This window comes from Salmo salar, chromosome 09 (assembly GCF_965601325.2).
Source record: "Salmo salar chromosome 09, fSalSal1, whole genome shotgun sequence".
In the NCBI taxonomy this organism is placed as follows: Eukaryota; Metazoa; Chordata; class Actinopteri; order Salmoniformes; family Salmonidae; genus Salmo; species Salmo salar.
Genome location: NC_138299.1, coordinates 66,627,824 through 66,648,446, shown reverse-complemented (window position 1 = coordinate 66,648,446; position 20,623 = coordinate 66,627,824). Strand labels below are relative to the sequence as shown.

At 40.5% G+C, this 20,623-nt stretch overlaps 1 protein-coding gene across 4 annotated transcripts in view; it reads left to right on the top strand.

The window, feature by feature from the left end:
* The first annotated feature begins 470 nt into the window (after positions 1-470).
* The window catches only part of LOC106611581 (teneurin-3), a 229,349-nt gene continuing 209,196 nt past the window's right edge, over positions 471-20,623 (top strand). For all 4 annotated transcript variants that reach the window (XM_014211944.3, XM_014211943.3, XM_014211940.3 and 1 more), the window contains exon 1: positions 471-1,051. The gene's annotated coding sequence lies outside the window, so the exon portion shown is untranslated. The remainder of the gene's footprint in view (positions 1,052-20,623) is intronic.

Below are 20,623 nucleotides of genomic sequence, written 5' to 3'. Positions count from 1 at the left end.
TACATTTAGCCGGTGGTAACTTGTGGAATAGACACCCGCTGGAATGCGGTTTTAACCAATTAGGATTAGACCCACCAGTTGTATAATTAAGCAATAAGGCCAGAGGGGGTGTGGTATATTGCCAATATATCACGGCTAAGGGCTGTTCTTAGGCACAACACAACGTCATATGGCCATATACCACAACCCCGAGGTGTCTTATTGCTATTATAAACTGGTTACCAAAGTAATTTGAGCAGTAAAAATACATGTTTTGCCATACACATGGTATAAGGTCTGATATACCACGGCTGTCAGCCAATCAGCATTCAGGGCTCGAACCACCCAGTTTATAATGACTAATAATTTCATCCATAAAGAAATGCATTTGTACTGGACATATATAGACTACTTATCACTTAATTTTGAAGTGATGGTACTGTTTAATACTTACCATTGGTTTCTCCTATTACTCAAACGCTTCATGAACTTTTTCATGAGCGTTGGCATGTGACACATTTGGGAAGATATCAGGAGCAACCCGTAGAGAAGAGTGATGCGCACAGCCCAGTGGAAGCAGAGGGATGCGCTGCGCATTTCTCCTGCTAACAAGTGCATACAGGACAAAACACAACCGTAATTGGAGAGCGCTGTCCTCACTATTACTTAAAAGCCTCACGATTAAGAAAACGTCCTCATCTGCATGACGAGCAAGAAGAGTCAGAATTGCTGCAGGCAAGGGAATAGATACTCCTGAGCGGACGAAGATGATTGGAAGAAACATTAGCAGTAGCACATGAGTTTGTGACAACGTCTTTTCCTCCTGAAACCTTGACATGCAGCACAGCACACCTTCCCACTGCATGATAGCGTTGTCTCGTGTTATGCTAAGGAAATTGCAACAACGAAGGGTGCTTGGCATACATTTTTTTAAAGGATATTGAGGGTGTGATTGCGGGAAATTTCACTCACCACCATCACCGACGGACAACGCGGCGCGCAAGTTTGTATGCCTGTTGTGGAAGTTTTTCAACAGCTCCGGACAACGGGATTGTTCAATTAGTTGCATCAGGTAAGGGCAAAAACAACTAACGTTAGGCAGTTACCTTTTTGTTTTGACACCTCCATGATTATTTACTGATATTCTGCTATTTTATGATTCAAATTGATATATTTTTTATACACCTAAATGGTTGACACTGCTAATCAGAAAACGTGCATAAATACATAGCCTACATAACGTTACACGTGGTGTTCTAGGGCTACAGTTTCATATCAGTAAATGACTGTTTCTTTAGAATTTTATCATAGGGCGGATTCTATTATACTGAGCCGCGGTGCACTGGGCAAAAGCCAGTCACATCATCAGGCGAAAGCGGGGAGGGAGGCGCGCCATTCTCAAATCTAACAGTAACCTGTGCCGCTCTGTCATTTTGTCAAGGCGGTATGGTGCGTCTAAAAACATGGCCTACAACATCTTTTATCAATAAAATACATGTTTGAAATTTGCATACATTTTTTTATGGCAAAGGCAGATAAAGCGTTTTTTTTTACGAAAAGCAATCACTTGTGCGCGGGAAAACACCGAATCTTACTAATTACTACATGTGCTTAATTACCTGACTTTTGTTTTGAGCCAACTTCGCCATGGGCTTTGAATGCAACCTGACCTCAAGAGTATTTCATATTATTATGCATGTAAATCCGAGACAGCCACTCTTTTTAGTATGATATTGTATGCTACAGTTAGTATGGTATGTATTGATTTGTGGCTGTCCATCACCAATTTCGTTTGATATGCTACGAATTACAATTCGTATTATATATGTTGCACGTCGGATTTAGTACATTCAAGTACAGGTGCGGTCAGACGGCATCAACTTGCTTTACCAGTGTGGCATAACATTGCGTCCAGTAAAGCTTTACTTTTAATAGTTCCGACAAGCAGCTGCAGCACTCAATACATCGGTATTGGGTTATTATCAGGGGCGGAAATCCCGGGGGGGACGGGGGGGACACGACCCCCCCCATCCTGGGAAAAATATGATTTGTCCCCCCCAATATATCACTGAAACATAACTATGTAATTTAAATAATATTAATAATACGCAATGAAAGCAATTGTGCTGATTAGACACTTAATAGCGCGTTTTTAAGTTTCAAAAGATTGCGACCCCCCCCCCGCCCTTTGCCTCACAATGGTTTGATCCACTGCCAGTTCCTTAGCTTGCTACGTAACTGCCGTGAGGTTCATCCAGTCAATCGCGCACACACACACTAGCTGTATATGCAGAGCTAGCGCGCAAATATTAACTATTAAGCTAGCTAGTACCTATTCCATTTATGTGGCGTCGTCAAAGATGGAATCAGCATGCAGATGATGTAAGTTAGTGCTTCAAAGTCCCTGTGATAAGGTTAGCGATAAACTGAAGTCCAAACTGAACAGAACTACACTCTCATCTACCATTGTCTTAAATATATTTAATGGTCTCGTTGCAAAAGCTAAATTGTCGCAAGGGAACTTTTATTTATTTATTTTATTTTACCTTTATTTAACCCGGGTAGCAAAGATTATAGCAAACACCACTGAAACTGAATTGGTGCTCGCTAGCTTTGCAAATTAAGCTATTGTTGGAAGCCAGCCAATATGAAACAAACTCTTAAAATTACAAAAGGTTGCAGCATATGTTGTGTAAATGGTGAACTCATACAGCTGTCAACTCTTGTCATTTTAATCCGTTTCACATTTGCTAGCTACCTTTTAGATCGAAGCCCAAATAGAATGATAGAAGATGATAGAAGCCCATCTCCTACTGTAAATAACCTACACACTGTGTGTGTGTGTGTAGCCAGCCAGCCAGCCAGGTAGAAAAATGGCAGAAAAATAAAAGCTGGACATCAGAGTATTTTTCAATACACCAAAACGCATAGTAAGAACCCTAGTAGCCTAATATCTCAAAGACTAGTTGATAAAATGTTCATAAGAAAGAAATGAAATTTTAATGGAAATATTTCACAATGATGTCATTAGGCAGAGCAGGCAACAGATGGCACACAGACAGCAGAGTTGGGGACAGATATGCAGGGACAGACTGGCAGAGACAGGGAGTCTCAGGTAAGTTTGTTGAGTCTTTGTTTGGCAACATTATGAAAGGTTCTCAATTTTTTTGACTTGTAAAATAGGAACATAATTGGAAAATGCCATGGATACCCCCACTCTCAACTTAAACTGGTGACTGAACTAAGATTTGTTAAAGGCAATGGTATTGTGTTGTGATTAGTTGTGTAGTTTTGGGTACCGGTAGTTAGGAGTACGGCAAACACCTTATTTCTTTGGTTCCTCTATATACATTTACCATATTACAATGTAGGCTATGTGTTACAGAACTACTTTTGGTGTCCCCCTCAGGAATTGCTCTTGATAAAATTTCATGTAATTGTCCCCTCCAAAGTTGATATCAGATTTTCGCCCCTGGTTATTATTATCGATCATTCCTCTAGGTCGAAATAGACCGACTGTTATTGGTATGTCCAGGGGTAGTTTGCTCATTCTTGAGTTGTCGATTTGTTTGTAGAGTAGGCCTATGCCTGATTAGTGTACTGGGATAACATACACATATTTGCTTATCTGTTCATCATAGCCCTTACTGTCTAGATACATTATTATATGATAGGCTACCATCAATGCATGATAGGCAAATCTTGCAATGTGAATGATGGATGGGCCTATGATACGTCAATACTGTATTGCTTAGGTTACATGTGTATGTTATTATTTGTGACCTGGCAACACCCCTGAGGGCATGAATATACCATACGCTGCATAGGCTAATGCATAAGCCATTATAAATGACCTTATAATGCATTATGAAGAGGGTATTCCTAGGGATTGGTACCAAAATGTCAAGGATATGCCTGATATGACATCTTGTCCAATGACAGCCACAAAAAATTATGCCAAAGGAGATCTTGCTTGGGGTTGGAACTACAGTGCATTAAGTCACCAGTCCATTAGTCTACACCTTATTACTTCCATTACTTACCTATATAGTAATTCATCTGATTCCCTCAGTCATGATGGGGATAATTGAGTTCATTTGAGTGTTTTTCTCACTTTGGAGCTGGTAGTGAGGCAGTCACTGAGGTCTGGTCCACCTAAATGAAATCAGACAACTTCTATTGCTTTACTACATTCACAATCAGACTTTCAGAAAAGCTGTATTGTAATAAAATGAATGTCTAGGTGTTTCGGTATTTATACTGATCAATTTCAACACCAATGGAGCATCAACTGAACAATGCTTAGCCTATTTTAACAATATCCACAGAAGATGAAATATATTATTTACTGGAAGTGGGCTAATTTCATTAATTCCATGGGCCTACAATGTAATTAAGATAACATTTTAATCACATCAGTTGCCTCATTCTTCGAACCAAATAAACATGTTATTTTCTGTGATGAAGACTGGGCAGCAGGATGGTGCTGGGTTGGACAACTCCCTCACTCCTATTATCTTGCACATTAAATATCTATTGTGTCTTGCCACGGAGGTTCAGTAGTTGACCTTATGAAATGTTACATTAGGGAAAGGGGGATACTTAGACAGTTGTGTAACTGAATGCGTTCAACTGAAATGTGTCTTCTGCATTTAACCCAACCCCTCTGAAACAACATCCACAATTTCAGTGCCCAGGGAACAGTGGGTTAACTGCCTCGCTCAGGGGCAGAACGACAGATTTTTATTTGTCAGCTCGGGATTCAATCCAGCAACATTTCGGTTACTGGCCCAACGCTCTAACCACTAGGCTACCTGCACCATTAGATACTGCAAATAGCATGGCCGAGGGCATCTGTTTCAGCACGTCAAAGTAAACATGTGAAGGTCCTCGCAGCTTGTCAAACTGCTCACAGATCCCTGTGCTCAGCAGATCGGTTTTATGCTATATTTGCTTTGCATAATTGCTGGCCCCAATCTGCTACATTTAACACCCAGCCTGCTATGTCTTTGTTTGGCTGATCTGTTATCTCACCTAGTTTTTCTGAATTCTTACTGAACCCTCTTGCTGTTGTTTGAGTTTTGGGCTGTGAGAAAGATTTATATTTTAAGCTGTGAAATGGTCCAAACAATATTGTTTATGAATAAATACGGATGGAGTATGTTTTATTCATTTTATTTGACTGTACAAGAAAGCAGGAAGAAATCCTAGGAATTGGGTTCCACTTTTATTTAAACTAGTTTAGGTGACATTTTGAAATAAGAAATGAAGTAATGAGACGCTAGCATAATGTAGTATTTATGTTTTGTTGCATCAGTGCCATGGATGGAAGTAATATGCTACCATGACATTTTAAAGTGAGCATTTAGGCAAAGCTTGTGGCTCTCAATCAGAATGATAATGATTTTCTTTTGATTATTTGAAATTGTCTCAAGTGAAGAGATTGACATATGTGGTCTTAATAGATAAAAGTTAAAAAGGTCCAGTTGATGCATTTATCTCGCTGGAATTAATTTGGATAAGCTTTACACTATCAAACAATTATGCTATCTTTCAACTTGACACTTTTGCTCTGAAAGTCACCCAAGGATTTTGGAGGATTGCATGCTCTTGAAATGTGCTTACGGCAGGGATATTTGATGACAGCTTTTGATGTATTGCCACCATGGTTCTTACTTACACAATGTACTGTTGAAAAGGAGAAAACATAACATGGTAAGGGCAGTTCGCTACAAAGGATTGCTTGGCTAAAACTGTTATTACATTTTTTTAAACACCTACTACTCTCAGCTTTAAGATACTGTATTTTAAACCATGGCCACTATTGAAACACATTTAGCATCTCTATACAGTATACTTAGTATCCAAGTCACTTATTTGGCAAACTGAGATAAGGACACCTCAGATGCTTTGGCTGTATACGTTCCTTTGGAATTGTGCATCATCTACAGTGCCTAGTGAAAATCTACACACCCCTTGCACAGTGTGCACATTTTTCTGCCTTAAAATTACATCTTAAAAGGGATTAAAGTCGATTATTTCCCCTACAGATCTACACAACCTACTCCACATTTTCATAGTGAAAGAAAGTTATAGAAACTTTTTCTAATTAAAAAATAAATTAAACAGAAGATGTCATGATTGCGTATGTCTTCATACCCCAGAGTTAGTACTTGGTGGAAGCACCTTTGGCATTTTAATACTTTTCTATAATATTCTACCGAGCATTTGCCAATAATATTCTTCGGGCATTTGCCAATAGTTTTTGTCAAAATTGCATAAGTTCAGTAAATTTGGTTGGAAATCGTTGATGGACAGCAATAATTAAACATTGTCTCTGATTTTCAAGCATATTTAAGCATTTCAGGACTGAGACTAGACCACTCAGGAAATGTATTTTTTTGCCAAAGATACACCAGAATGGCTTTTCAAGAGGTGTTAAGTGTTCCTGAATGGTCCAGTCTCCGTCTGGACTTAAATCTGCTTAAAAAAAGGTTTTATATTGCTGTCCATCAATGATTGCCAATAAAATTTACTGAGTTTGAGCAATTTTGACAAAAACAATGGATATATGTTGCCCTAAGTGTTGGTAAAATCTTATTAAAAATGATTCACTCATGTAATGCATGCCAAAAGTGCTACCACCAAGTACTTGCTCTGGGGTGTGAAGACATACGCAATTATTACATCCTCATTTTATATTTCTTATTAATTTGGAAAATATTCTATAATTTTACTTTCACTTTGAAAATGTGGAGTAGGTTGCATAGATCAACGGGGTAAAGAATCTAATGTAATCCCTTTTTTTAGCAAAATGTAAAGACTGCAAGGGGTGTGTAGACTTTCAATCGCGACTGTATGTGTGTCATACACACTTGTGTACATTGGTTTCCAGCAACTCCTGCTCAGTAGGTTTGTGGGGGTACTTGTTTTTCACTATGTGGCATGGGACGTCATAATTATGTTTTTCTGGTTGAAATCTGTTTCTTTGGCTCCAAGTGACGTCACATAGCTTGTGTGATGACTAGTCTTTTCTAAGACCTGAATACTTGCCTAGACTTCAAACGTTTGAACATCTTGAAGAACGATCTGGCCTTAATGCCCATGTACTCTTATAATCTCCACCCGGCACAGCCAGAAGACGACTGGCCACCCCCTCAGAGCCTGGTTCCTCTCTAGGTTTCTTCCTAGGTTCCTGCCTTCCTAGGGAGTTTATACTAGTCACCATCCTTCTACATCTGCTTGCTGTCTGGGGTTTTAGGATGGGTTTCTGTATAAACACTTTCTGACGTCTGCGGATATAAAAAGGCTTTATAAATACATTTGATTTGGTTAGACTTTAGCGCAGCTGTATAATAAAGTCTTGAGCAGTGTTTCCACAGCAGTCATTTTGCTGTGGTGCCGCGCCACGGCAAAGTCATTGCCGCCACACCATCAAAATATGGGACATGAAAAAATACTGTATTTCCTCCGAGGTGCACTTTGAAGATGCTATAACAGACTCTTGCCTGTTTCGTTTAAACAGTCTAGAGTCTATTTTGTTTAATTTAACCTTTTGTTCCGGGTGTATTTACTGACGGCCTGTATAGGTCCGGGAAAAATACATCAGTTATTGTCTCTTTTTGTTTCTATTTTTTTTTACTCTGCCTGGAAATCGTTATCTCTGCGACACTGATTGAGCTGCTATGCCTTTTGTCATGGAGGCTTCCCTGTTCAGAGGAAAAATGTAGTATTTTGTGTTCTGCAGGAGCTGTATTTACTATGCTCTCTTCCGGGGCAACAGAGTTCAGAGTTCCGATGCAACACTTGTTCCGATGCAACACTTGTTTACTCGCAGAGGAGTATAGAGAAGATGTGGCTACTCTTAGCAAACAGATTAAGAACTTGCACAATCTACTGGTGAAAGCACCCACGCCTACCTTCTCCTTCTCAACACCACAGGTTGGATGCTGTTCCTATTTGTTGAGAGTATCACCGCCATGTCAACACTCATTGACTGAATGGCCAATGCCTTCCAGGGACCCCTCTCTGAAGAAGTCTCCCCCTCCCCTGGAAAATGGGTCAGGACTGTTGCTTCTGGTTGATTTAGCGGATGATACTGTCACCATTCCTGCTGCCCAACCATGGAAGCACGTCATCCGCCGTAGGCCAAATGGAGGGAAGCGGCCTGTGGCGAGTGTAGCTTCTTTGGTGTTGGGAAGCAGGGCCCAAATCCAGTTGTCAAAAAACTTCACCCTCCTGGCTTCGGAGGTTCCAACGCCATCGTCCCCTATCAGGACTCCTTCCCAGGGGGATTCTGCCTTGGACTCGGATCCGCTGCACTCCTCCTCTCACCGGACCTCAAGGGTGTTTTACACACTGGCTCCTCCATGAGCTACAATGGGTTTTGCATCCGGCTCGAGGCTGCCGGACCTCCTCTGCCATGTCACCAGCCGTTATCATCGACAGCTCTATGGTGAGAAACATCTTAGTTCCCGGGCAAATATCTTGTGCTGTCCTGGGGCTTGGGTACAGGACATGACAAGGTTGCTTCCTACCGTTTTACACCAGAATACGGGGGCTGTCGCTGTCATAGTCCATGTGGGATCTCATGACATTAGGGTGACTAGCTCGGAACGGCTGAAACAGGATTTTAAAGAAGCGTCCAATTATTTCAGGCCCAGTGCTATGACTGAATCGTGTCATGAAAATATTAAGTAGGTTTCTGGCGCTACACGACTGGTTGTGAGTCTACTGTAGCTCTGTTAGAGTTACTTTTGTGGATAACCTTGACACCTTTTCGAAACAGAAGATGCTCTACAGAGAGCATGGGGTCCATCCAAATCGTCTTGGTGCCTGGACGCTTTCCTCGCATTTCAAGGCTGCGCTGAGAGATTTACTTTTTACACTCAGTCCCGCTCATGTAATCCCAACCATAAATGAATAGCATTGTCATCATACTGCAGGCTCGCAACAGGTAACCCTCATTGACTCTTGCTTTAACCCATGTCCCTGTTTGAGGCATAGGCCCAATGGCTCAGTTCTAGACAATCTTGAATCTATACCAATTCAAACCAATCCCACTGATCATAGCATGCTTGCATTAGGGATATGGTTGCAAAGGGTCAGAAACGTTCTTTTCCCGGAAATTGTCCATGGGAAGTTAAGCCCGGGAATTTGGGGAATTTTGCTTAAATTCATCAAAAAAGTTAGCTTATAACAGTGAACCTTTTTTTGAGGGATACACATAAGGCAATTCTAGGTATTGTGGCATATTTTGGTTAAACTATCCCCAATTCAATGGAATTGCAACCCTCTGCATGCACAGTGCATTCTTCCATCACATGTACAGCTGATTCTCAAGATCTTGTACTCTAATGAGATGCTATTGAGCCCACACTACTACACTATCTGAGCCAAGGACTACATGCTTTCTGGTAAGTTTTGATTACAATACTGGGTGGGGTGAATATATTTTTATATGACATACATTATCTTTTGTTAGTAAATAGTAGCCTACAGCATGTGTGTTTAAATCATTTCTAACTTGTTAACAATCTCTGCTAGTCAGTTTTTGCTACCATTTGGCTTAGCTTGCTTGAGCCTGCTAACTGAGGAGTGTTAATTCACCTGTTTCCATACATGTTTCATTTTAAAACATTCATCTTACAAACGAGTTGTTTAATCTAACTGCTTAACTATTTATTTGTATATGGAATTGTATTTTTTATTTTTTTTACAATTTTTTTCCTAATCTTTACAGGAAAATACCACGGGCACTATCTGATGTGTAGAGACATTTCACTGCAGCTAATGTAGAAGGAAAAACTGTGTACATTTGCAAATACTGTGCCAAATCATATGTGAAGAATGCAACAAAGATGCAGAATCATCTCGGAATAAGGAATAATTAACTACATAATCTCCACCCCTCAACAAGTCTTCTACAAGAGCACAGACACAAGGGACAACAGACACACCGGTCTCTACATTGCAGATGAGCTGAAGGCAGTCATCAATGACCTTGGACCACAGAAGGTATTTGCACTGGTGACAGACAATGCTGCGAACATGAAGGCTGCTTGGTCTGAAGTGGAGGAGTTTTACCCTCACATCACACCCATTGGCTGTGCTGCTCATGCATTGAATCTGCTCCTCAAGGACATGGCACTGAAAACAATGGATACACTCTACAAGAGAGCCAAGGAAATGTTTAGGTATGTGAAGGGTCATCAAGTTATAGCAGCAATCTACCTCACCAAGCAAAGTGAGAAGAATATGAGCACCACATTGAAGTTGCCCAGCAACACCCATTGGGGTGGTATTGTCATCATGTTTGACAGTCTCCTGGAGAGGAAGGAGTCTCTCCAAGAAATGGCAATATCAAGATCTGCCGATATGGACAGCCCCATCAAGAGGATCCTCCTGGATGATGTATTTTGGGAGAGAGTGGTAAGCAGCCTGAAGCTCCTGAAACCTATAGCAGTAGCCATTTGCACGGATTGAGGGAGACAATGCCATCGTGTCTGATGTTCAGACTCTGCTTGCAGATGTAAGAGAAGAAATCCGTACTGTCCTGCCCACTTCACTGTTGCTCCAGGCAGAGGAAACTGCAGTTCTTAAATACATCAAAAAGCATGAAGACTTCTGCCTGAAGCCCATACACGCCGCAGCGTATATGTTGTACCCCAAGTATGCTGGCAAGAGCATCCTGTCTGGTGCAGAGATCAACAAGGCCTATGGTGTCATCACTACTGTGTCTTGCCGCCTTGGTCTGGATGAGGGCAAGGTACTTGTCAGTCTGGCGAAATACACTTCCAAGCAAGGGCTTTGGGATGGAGATGCAATATGGCAGTCATGCCAAATATCTCATCAGCCACCTGGTGGAAGGGACTTTGTAGATCTGAGGCTGTTTCCCCTGTTGCCTCCATCATCCTCCAAATCCCACCATCAGCCACCTCAGAGCGCAACTGGTCCTTGTTTGGGAACACACACACCAAAGCACGCAACAGGCTGACCAATATAAGGGCTGAAAAATTGGTGACCATCGGGGAAAATTGGGCCATCCTCAACAAGGTTGGAAAGTGACAGTGAAGATGGAGGCCTCAGTCTGAGGTGAACATTGAGGAGGTCCAGGGAGAAGACATGGACGCCTGAGAGGAAGACAACAAAAGTTTTAGTTTCTAGACTATCATTTTACAGATGTATGTTGAAATTTTTTTGGGGAGATGCGATGGATCATTGGGGATCATTCAATATTCCCTTTCTTTTGTTGTCCAGTGAAATCATCCCATGTGAAGAGTCAACTCATTTAATTGAAGTTAAATTTGTAACTAAATCGTTTTTTAAATTTCTATTGGAAGGATTTAATCATTTGCAATTATGTCTACTTATGATAAGGTTAAATGTTTATGTTTCTGTCTCCATATGATATGGTAAATATATCCAATGCAAAAAACATCTATATTTAAATGGTATTAATATTAATTTGCATATATTCCCGTTAATTCCCACGGAAAGTTTCCACCTCTGAATATTCCCCAAAATGTGCAACCCTAATTAGGGACTCCATGTACTTCCTCTCTGTCCCAGAAGTTCATTCAGACTCTGGCCCAATTATGGACAAAAATTCTATAATTGATGCATTTAATCTTCATTTTATTTCAGCGGGCTATCTATTTGAAAGAGCGTCTAGCACTACTATCTCTAAGAGTGGGCTAAATGCTGATTCAGGAATTTTGCAGATTGATTTGCAAAATGGTAGTCACGTTTTTTTCATGCATTTTGGCAATTCACAGAAAAATAAGTCCTTGATGCCTTACTTGCTATAGATAAAAATAAATCCACATCGGCTGACCAATTGGAGCCGGGTATGCTCAAGTATGCTGCCCCCCTCATTACTGGCTTAGTAACCCATATCTTAAATCATTATCAGAAAATATTCCTAAAGTATGGATAACAGCTTATGTGCTGCCATTCCATAAAGGCGAGTATAGTAGTGATCTTGATAATTATTGCCCCATTTTCAGGCTTCCATGTCTAGCTAAGATTCTGCAATCTTTGTGAATAAGCAACTTAACTCTTTTTTTTATCAGAGCGTGGTATTTTGAATATGAATCAATCTGGGTTTAGGCCAGGGCACATTACTATCACAGCAACCACATTAATAGTTTGATGCTAAAATGAATTGTGCTACCTTGTTTGTGGACATGTCAGAAGCGTTTGATACTGTTGATCTTGCTATTTTATTGAACAAGTTGTCTTCGATTGGCCCGGGTTCTAACGCCTGCTCATGGTTTCATGATTATCTTAGTGACAGAACTCAGACCATCGTGATTGATTGGGGTTAAGTCCGAATTTCTTGAAGTACACAAAGGTGTTGCCCAGGGGTCGCTACTAGGACCTGTTTTTGCTATTTATATCAATGCTATTGGTGAATCTGTTAAAAAAAATTCAATTTCATCTACAGTTGAAGTCGGAAGTTTACATACACCTTAGCCAAATACATTTAAACTCAGTTTTTCACAATTCCTGACATTTAATCCTAGGAAAAATTCCCTGTCTTAGGTCAGTTAGGATCACCACTTTATTTTAAGAATGTGAAATGTCAGAATAATGGTAGAGAGAATGATTTATTTCAGCTTGTATTTCTTTCATCACATTCCCAGTAGGTCAGAAGTTTCCCTAAGCTCAATTAGTATTTGGGAGCATTGCCTTTAAATTGTTTAACTTGGGTCAAACGTTTCGGGTAGCCTTCCCCAATCTTCCCACAATTAGTTGGGTGAATTTTGGCCCATTCCTCCTGACAGAGCTGGTGTAACTGAGTCAGGTTTGTAGGCCTCCTTGCTCACACACACTTTTTCAGTTCTGCCCACAAATGTTCTATTGGATTGAGGTCAGGGCTTTGTGATGGCCACTCCAATTCCTTGATTTTGTTGTCCTTAAGCCATTTTGCCACAACTTTGGAAGTATGCTTGGGGTCATTGCCCATTTGAAAGACCCATTTGCAACCAAGCTTTAACCTTCTGACTGATGTCTTGAGATGTTGCTTCAATATATCCACATGATGTTCCCTACTCATGATGCTATCTATTTTGTGAAGTGCACCAGTCCCTCCTGCAGCAAAGTACCCCCACAACATGATGCTGCCGCCTCCGTGCTTCACGGTTGGGATGGTGTTCTTCGGCTTGCAAGACTCCCCCTTTTTCCTCCAAACATAACGATGGTCATTATTGCCAAACAGTACTATTTTTGTTTCATCAGACCAGAGGACATTTCTCCAAAAAGTACGATCTTTGTCCCCATGTGCAGTTACAAACCATAGTCTGGCATTTTTATGGCGGTTTTGGAGCAGTGGCTTCTTCCTTGCTGAGCGGCCTTTCAGGTTATGTCGTTTTAGGACTCGTTTTACTGTGGATATAGATACTTTTGTACCTGTTTCCTAGAGCATCTTCACAAGGGCCTTTGCTGTTGGTCTGGGAGTGATTTGCGATTTTTGCACCAAAGTACGTTCATCTGTAGGAGGCGTCTCCTTCCTGAGCGGTATTACGGCTGTGTGGTCCCATGGTGTTTATATTTGCGTACTATTGTTTGTACAGATGAACATTGTACCTTCAGGCATTTGGAAATTGCTCCCAAGGATGACCTATTTTTTTTTCTGAGGTCTTGGCTGATTTATTTTGATTTTCCCATGATGTCAAGCAAAGAGGCACTGAGTTTGAAGATAGGCCTTGAAATACATCCACAGGTACACCTCCAATTGACTCAAATGATGTCAATTAGCCTATCAGAAGCTTCTAAAGCCATGACATAATTTTCTGGAATTTTCCCAGCTGTTTAAAGGCACAGTCAACTTAGTGTATGTAAACTTCTGACCCACTGGAATTATGATACAGTGAATTATAAGTGAAATCTGTCTAAACAATTGTTGGAAAAATGACTTTTGTCATGCACAAAGTAGATGTCCTAACTGACTTGCTAAAACTATAGTTTGTTAACAAGAAATGTGTGGAGTGGTTGAAAAACGAGTTTTAATGACTCTAATCTAAATGTATGTAATCTTCCGACTTCAACTGTATATGCGGATGATACTATTATGTATGCAATTGCCCCGGCTGCTGATTTGAAAACTTGTGCTTAATACAGGGAAAACTAAATGCATGCTGTTCAAGTTGTCGTAAGATTGTCTCAGATTACATCTTCACTCATTGGATGGTTCTATAATCGAAGAAGTCCCTGCATACAAATACATTGGTATTTGGATTGACAATATTTTAGCGTTTTTTTACTAATCACTGCATTCTTTGCCAAAAGGTTGGCTGGACCTCTTTATAGTCATGTAGATCACATCATTACACTCTTTTTGTTTACAAAGCCCTGCTCCATAAGCTTCCCACTTACCTAACATAACTTGGATTTTTAAATCTTAACAGTAATCAAACCCGTTCACAGGGTCGGTTAATTTTGAAGTCTCCTATGGTAAATCTGCCTTTATTCCAAACATAGGGTGCAAGGAAATTCATCTTCAGAAAGATGTTTCGATTTGGATGTTTTGAAGTCCCTAGGGAAATTCAGACAGCTGACAGAGGATTTTTATAATGAAGAATGTGTTTGTGTTAATTGACTGTTTTGTATTTTAATGTGTATATTGTTGATGTTTATGCTCACCTATACTTGCCTGTTATATGTGCTTGTTTTTGTATTGTGCAAGGCTCATTTCAATATCACTTCCCTGTTGAAATAAAGCTTAATAATGATATGTATTCTGACAAGCAGTCCATGCACAGGAATTCTTGAAATTGTGACAATAGCTGTTTCAATGTTCTTTATTAAAAAGAGGGGGATCCTAGCTTTCCATTCCTACTATTTATCAACTCCTAAATATGAGCAATCTGCACCATTTTAAACCCAGATGTTTTTGCAGCAGCATGGTTAATGATACCACTCTGCAGTTAGCCGTTAGTTGTATGGTAACTTGGGGTAAAATGCCACCCTACCTCCATTTTTGGTGGGGGGAATGATTTAAAAAGCTGCGACGGGACAGACGTTGTTGAGCAAGAGTAGTGGCAACCAGGGAAAGTGGGGTGGTAATGGTGACATGAACATTTATCCAGGTCAGACCCCCCTCACCTCCCACTGCTACAACTTTTTCCAGAGGAAACAGGTCTTGAGGCACGCAGGCGACACATGTTCAAACTCAGTCTGTATATTTTTAGACAAATGCTAGTGATTGTTTCATAATGAAAGAGAAGTCATTGTTCTCCAATAGAAAAACTAAGCCGTGTGCATTGCAGCTTTGGTTTGTTTCTGCCTCTCCTGCTTGGGCCGAAAGCCACCTGCGATTAGCCAGAGGGTGGCATCCTGCTGACCAGGCACCGGGAGCCATACCACACTCGCTGGGGCCTCTGGAATCAACAGATTTACATTCATATCACTCACTCGCAATCTATGGTTGCGTTAATCTACCCAAATTCTCATCTTGTCGAGTTGAAATTACCTTGAGTGTTGCCTTTTGTAACTTGAACCCTTCTTTGTCACAGACCTCCTATCCACAAATGATGGCCTTTTATCACACTGTATCATGCAGTATGCTCCGAAAATACAGTTTGAACACAGTGAGAACATGGAAAAACGCTGTAGTTTGTGTGATATGTTGTTTAATGCCAAAAGATTTCCATTTAAAATGTGTGCAGAAAATAACCCCCTCTAGATGTTGAACTATAAAGCTTGAACATCTCAGAACAATCTCTTTGATCATCTTAAAGTTGCTGCTTTTGAACCCTATGTTTCTATGGTCTGGATTTTACCGTTTTTGCTTCCTCGGAAAAGGAGCTGCCAAGTGCTTCAGGTTAGGCTCTTTTGTGTCCCTCAGACAGCCCAGTGGGACGTTGGGCGTCAGCTTTGCTTATCGATGGAGCCACTTGACGGCCTCAATAATTCAGTTAATTTGACCTGGGTGATGCTGAAAGCCCCTGCTCCGGGCAGGCTGATGAAGAGCGATGATAGACCAGGGCCAGGCGCTAGTTTCACGAGGGGAACCTACTCAGGGGGGAACCAGTGTAATGAGATACAGGTCAATGGTCATTGACATCCAGCTCGCCATCACTTGTACTCAGGAGTTGTTCATAAACATTGCCACGGGTAGAATCTGGGCTCTTTCAACCCCAGAAGATAAACAATACAGCTTGCGCAATGTCAGTGGAATTTGGTCTGGATGTTTTTTTTAAATAATGGCTGCAGTCTTTTTGAATTCTGATAGTGTGCTATCATGACCTACATATTTTTCCCAAAAATGCTGACAGCTGAATAATAGAAACCCCCAGTTTATTTTTCTATTGTTTGATTAATGTAGCTGTGCACTCCTTTTTAAGTGGTAATATACTTGTTACATTATTTGATGCATTAAGTGCATAAACTGCATACTCTGTTGTCCCTCATTTTTTTATTAGTGTCGATTCACAGATGGCTCCAGATTTTTTTATTGTTCAGTGGCAGGCTTCATTTGCAGAAATCAAATCCTATCACAATTTGCTTTCCCTGATTTGTTTAGACTTTTTTAATGTGGTTTTTAACACGGAGTCATAGACTCTTTCAGTAATCACAATGCCAGCTCACATTGTATGATTTATATTATATCTCAGGAGTAAGGGAGAGGTTTATCCTGGCTTGTAACAGAAAATATTAATTTAATCTACATTCAGGTATAGCAATTTTGAGTAGCATCCAGCATTTAAATATGTGATTTTAACCAATAACATGGTTTGAATGCAGAGCATTTGGTTAGAATTTTGCTTTAATCCCTACTTATTATGTGTATGTTGATGCTTTAACACATATTTGACCCACCACCTTGATTCGGTCCTATGTAGTAAAATTTGAAATTGTGTTTTTTTACATTGGATAAAAGTAAAGACTCAGAGCTAGAAAATGGTATGTCATACACTGCAGTTGACGAACAATAGGAAAGTAATTTTGCTTTAAAAGTTGATAAACTTGTAACCCCACTTTTGAGAAAATGGCCCATGAATATTTTTGGTACACCTACTGGAGTGCTCAGTATTGTTTACACCCTCTTCAGCCTTAGCCCCACCCATCTCTTTAAGGATTTACGTGTGAGGCTATGCGCTAAACAGAGTAAGGCAGTGTAATAAACAACCAATAATTAAGACTAAAAGTGGTGAAAGTAGTAACAAAAAGTAGTAGTAAAAATACACTTTATCTAGTTCTTGACCTATATCCTAATCTGACTTTGGTGCAGGTCATGTTGGTTCTTCACATTACCGTCTCAGGTAAACACAATCTATATCAAATAAAATCAACATTTATTTGTCACATGCACAGGATACAGAAGGTGTAAACGGTACAGCAAAATGGTTACTTGCATAGTAAGTGGGGCAAGGGCACTGCGTTCATCCACCTCTGGCCTGCTGGCCCCCCTACCTCTGCAGAAGCACAGTTCCCGCTCAGCCCAGTCAAAACAGTTCGCTGCTCTGGCACCCCAATGGTGGAACAAGCTCCCTCACGACGCCAGGACAGCGGAGTCAATCACCACCTTCCGGAGACACCTGAAACCCCACCTCTTTAAGGAATACCTGGGATAGGATAAAGTAATCCATCTAACTACCCCCCCCCCCCACCACCACCACCACCCCTGTATCTCAGGAGTAAGGGAGAGGTTTATCCTGGCTTGTAAACAGAAAATATTAATTAAATCTACATTCAGATATAGCAATATATAGCAGATATAGCAAAAAAAATGAAAAAAAAGTATATAGATGTACTATTGTAAAGTGGTTGTTCCACTGGATATCATAAGGTGAATGCACCAATTTGTAAGTCGCTCTGGATAAGAGCGTCTGCTAAATGACGTAAATATAAATGTAAATGCATTGTGGAGTCTTTTGTTTAGACCCATAATCCCAAACCATACTACATAGCACCATGCATGAATCTGCAGTTACAGTAGCCAAAGCTAACCAACTAGGCTCAATGTTAGCTAGCTAGCTAACAGTACACTTTAATTTGCAATGAAAATGACTTTCTGACAAAATTTACTTCCACCAGGCATTCCACTGATTTCAAAACTCTCAACTTCTTCCATGACAACAACACTGTTGATCGCCGTTTCTTTCCTATCGGTGTCATCAGAAGACTCCACAATGTCTGGTTCAATGAAAATGTTTTTACGTAAATCATGTATTTTCTCATCGTCTGATTCATTTTCACAGTCAGAGAGTCAGAATGGCACGGTCGTCCTCCAGAAAGTAGTCCATTAATAGTGTCTGTTAAATTCAGTTGTAAGCACTAGCAACACTTTTGCAGTTCTTCATGATATCCTTCAAAAAAGCTGCAGTAGAAAGGATTATCGATACAAACTGAGTAGGTCATGTTATAGACAGAAGCATTCTACATGGCAGACCAATCAGAACTCAGCACTCGGTATGTCTAGCCAATCCATTATCTCAGCCATTCATGGCAATGGCGAAGGTTCCTTGATATTTCTGTGGCTAAACCAACTAAGCTCGTAATTTAACAATTTTATTCATATTTACAGATGGCATACAAGTTTGTTATTAATTCACATGAAAGTTCACATGTTCCAGAAGACATTTCTATAAAAAAACGCATTTTGATAAAAATATACAATTTACGTTCAAATGGTGCTCCTGTGAAGTAGTGACATGCGACATACGCATAGCTTCCTGGAAACGGATCACATATGCCATTGCCAACAAACGAGCACTTTAGGAACAATCCAAGTAGAATTTTCATCTGAGACTGAAGGGTATATGCAATTTCATGTTTTATAAATATTTGAGTTGGAATAGTCAGGGTTTTTGACAGACATGCCAAGCAGTAATTGATGTGACACTTTTGATTTTGAATGGAATATAAACATAGGCGTACAGAGGCCCATTATCAGCAACCATCACTTCTGTGTTCCAATGGCACGTTGTGTTAGCTAATCCAAGTTTATAATTTTAAAAGACTAATTGATAATTAGAAAACCCTTTTGCAATTATGTTAGCACAGCTGAAAACTGTTGTCCTGATTAAAGAAGCAATAAAACTGGCCTTTAGACTAGTTGAGTATCTGGAGCATCTGCATTTGTGGGTTCGATTACAGGCTCAAAATGGCCAGAAACAAAGACCTTTCTTGTGAAACTCCTCAGTCTATTGTTCTGAGAAATGAAGACTATTCCATGAGATAAATTGCCAAGAAACTGAAGATCTCGTACAACGCTGTGTACTACTCCCTTCACAGAACAGAGCAAACTGGCTCTAACCAGAATAGAAAGATGAGTGGGAGGCCCTGGTGCATAAATGAGCAAGAGGACAAGTACATTAGAGTGTCTAGTTTGAGAAACAGACACCTCACAAGTCCTCAAGTGGCAGCTTCATTAAATAGTACCCGCAAAACACCAGTCTCAACGTCAGCAGTGAAGAGGCGACCCCGGGATGCTGGCCTTCTAGGCAGAGTTCCGCTGTCCAGTGTCTGTGTTCTTTTGCCCATCTTAATCTTTTATTTTTAATGGCCAGTCTGAGATATGGCTTTTTCTTTGCAATTCTTAGTTAGTCCGCGTAGCTATTGGTTAACTATTTAACTATCTGCATTTACCCTTTTTTTGCACTAACTCTTTTGACTTGTCACATACGCTGCTTCTACAGTTTATTATCTATCCTGTTGGCAAGTCACTTTATTCCTAGTTGTCCATATCTACCTCAATTACCTCATACCCCAGCACATCGACTCGGTGCTGGTGTATATCGTTACACTTTTTTATTTTTTATTATTTTTTTCTCTCTGCTTTGTTTGGAAGGGCCCATAAGTAATAATTTCACTGGTAGTCTACACATATTGTTTACAAAGCTTGTGACAAATAAAACTGGATGTGATTCACCTCGGTGTCAAGCCCACCTTAAGTGAATCACTGTATATTTCAGGGAAATAAATATCCACTATTAGCTGTGGTTATGATGAGGTTTATATCAATGTTGTAAGAAGTTGACATACTTGAGCATTGGTGCCGGCTAATGCCTCTGTCTGTATTTCTCATACAATCCATGATTGTAAAAAACATCAAGGTTTTAGCAAAGACAGAGGTATTTAAGTATAAAACTCACATTCCCTGTGAAAGGACACACACACAATTATCAGAAGCTTTGATCAGCTAACTCAATAAAATACACCACAGCTCTCAAAGTTGAACATCTTGCATCAGCAGGTTCCCTATTGTAAAGCTTTAGACAGACTGAACAGCAGTCTGGTTCTGATGGCATCCAGACCAGAACACATGGCAAAACTGGGCAATCTGCTTTCAACAGACAAACACTTCTGTCTCCAAAAATCACTGGTGTCTGGAGGGAACAGGCAGAAGCTGATGGAAGTGTGCCCTTGTTTCTCCTCGGTCCATTCCAGAGAGTTGGAGAGAAGGAAGAGAAAAGAGAAGGAGAGATTAGACACTTGACAAGATGAATTATGCAAAGCTGTCAGAGCCGGCTATTGTTGGAGGTGCTGGCTGTGTTAAAGTGAGCCGGCCCGATCCCCACCACCCTCCCTCACCACTTTCACGATTTCCTTGGCGAAGTACCGTCTGGTCCCTGCAATAACTAATAGGGAAATGGCAAGGCCACAGAGGGGAAAAGATAGGGAGGGCAGAGGGCTT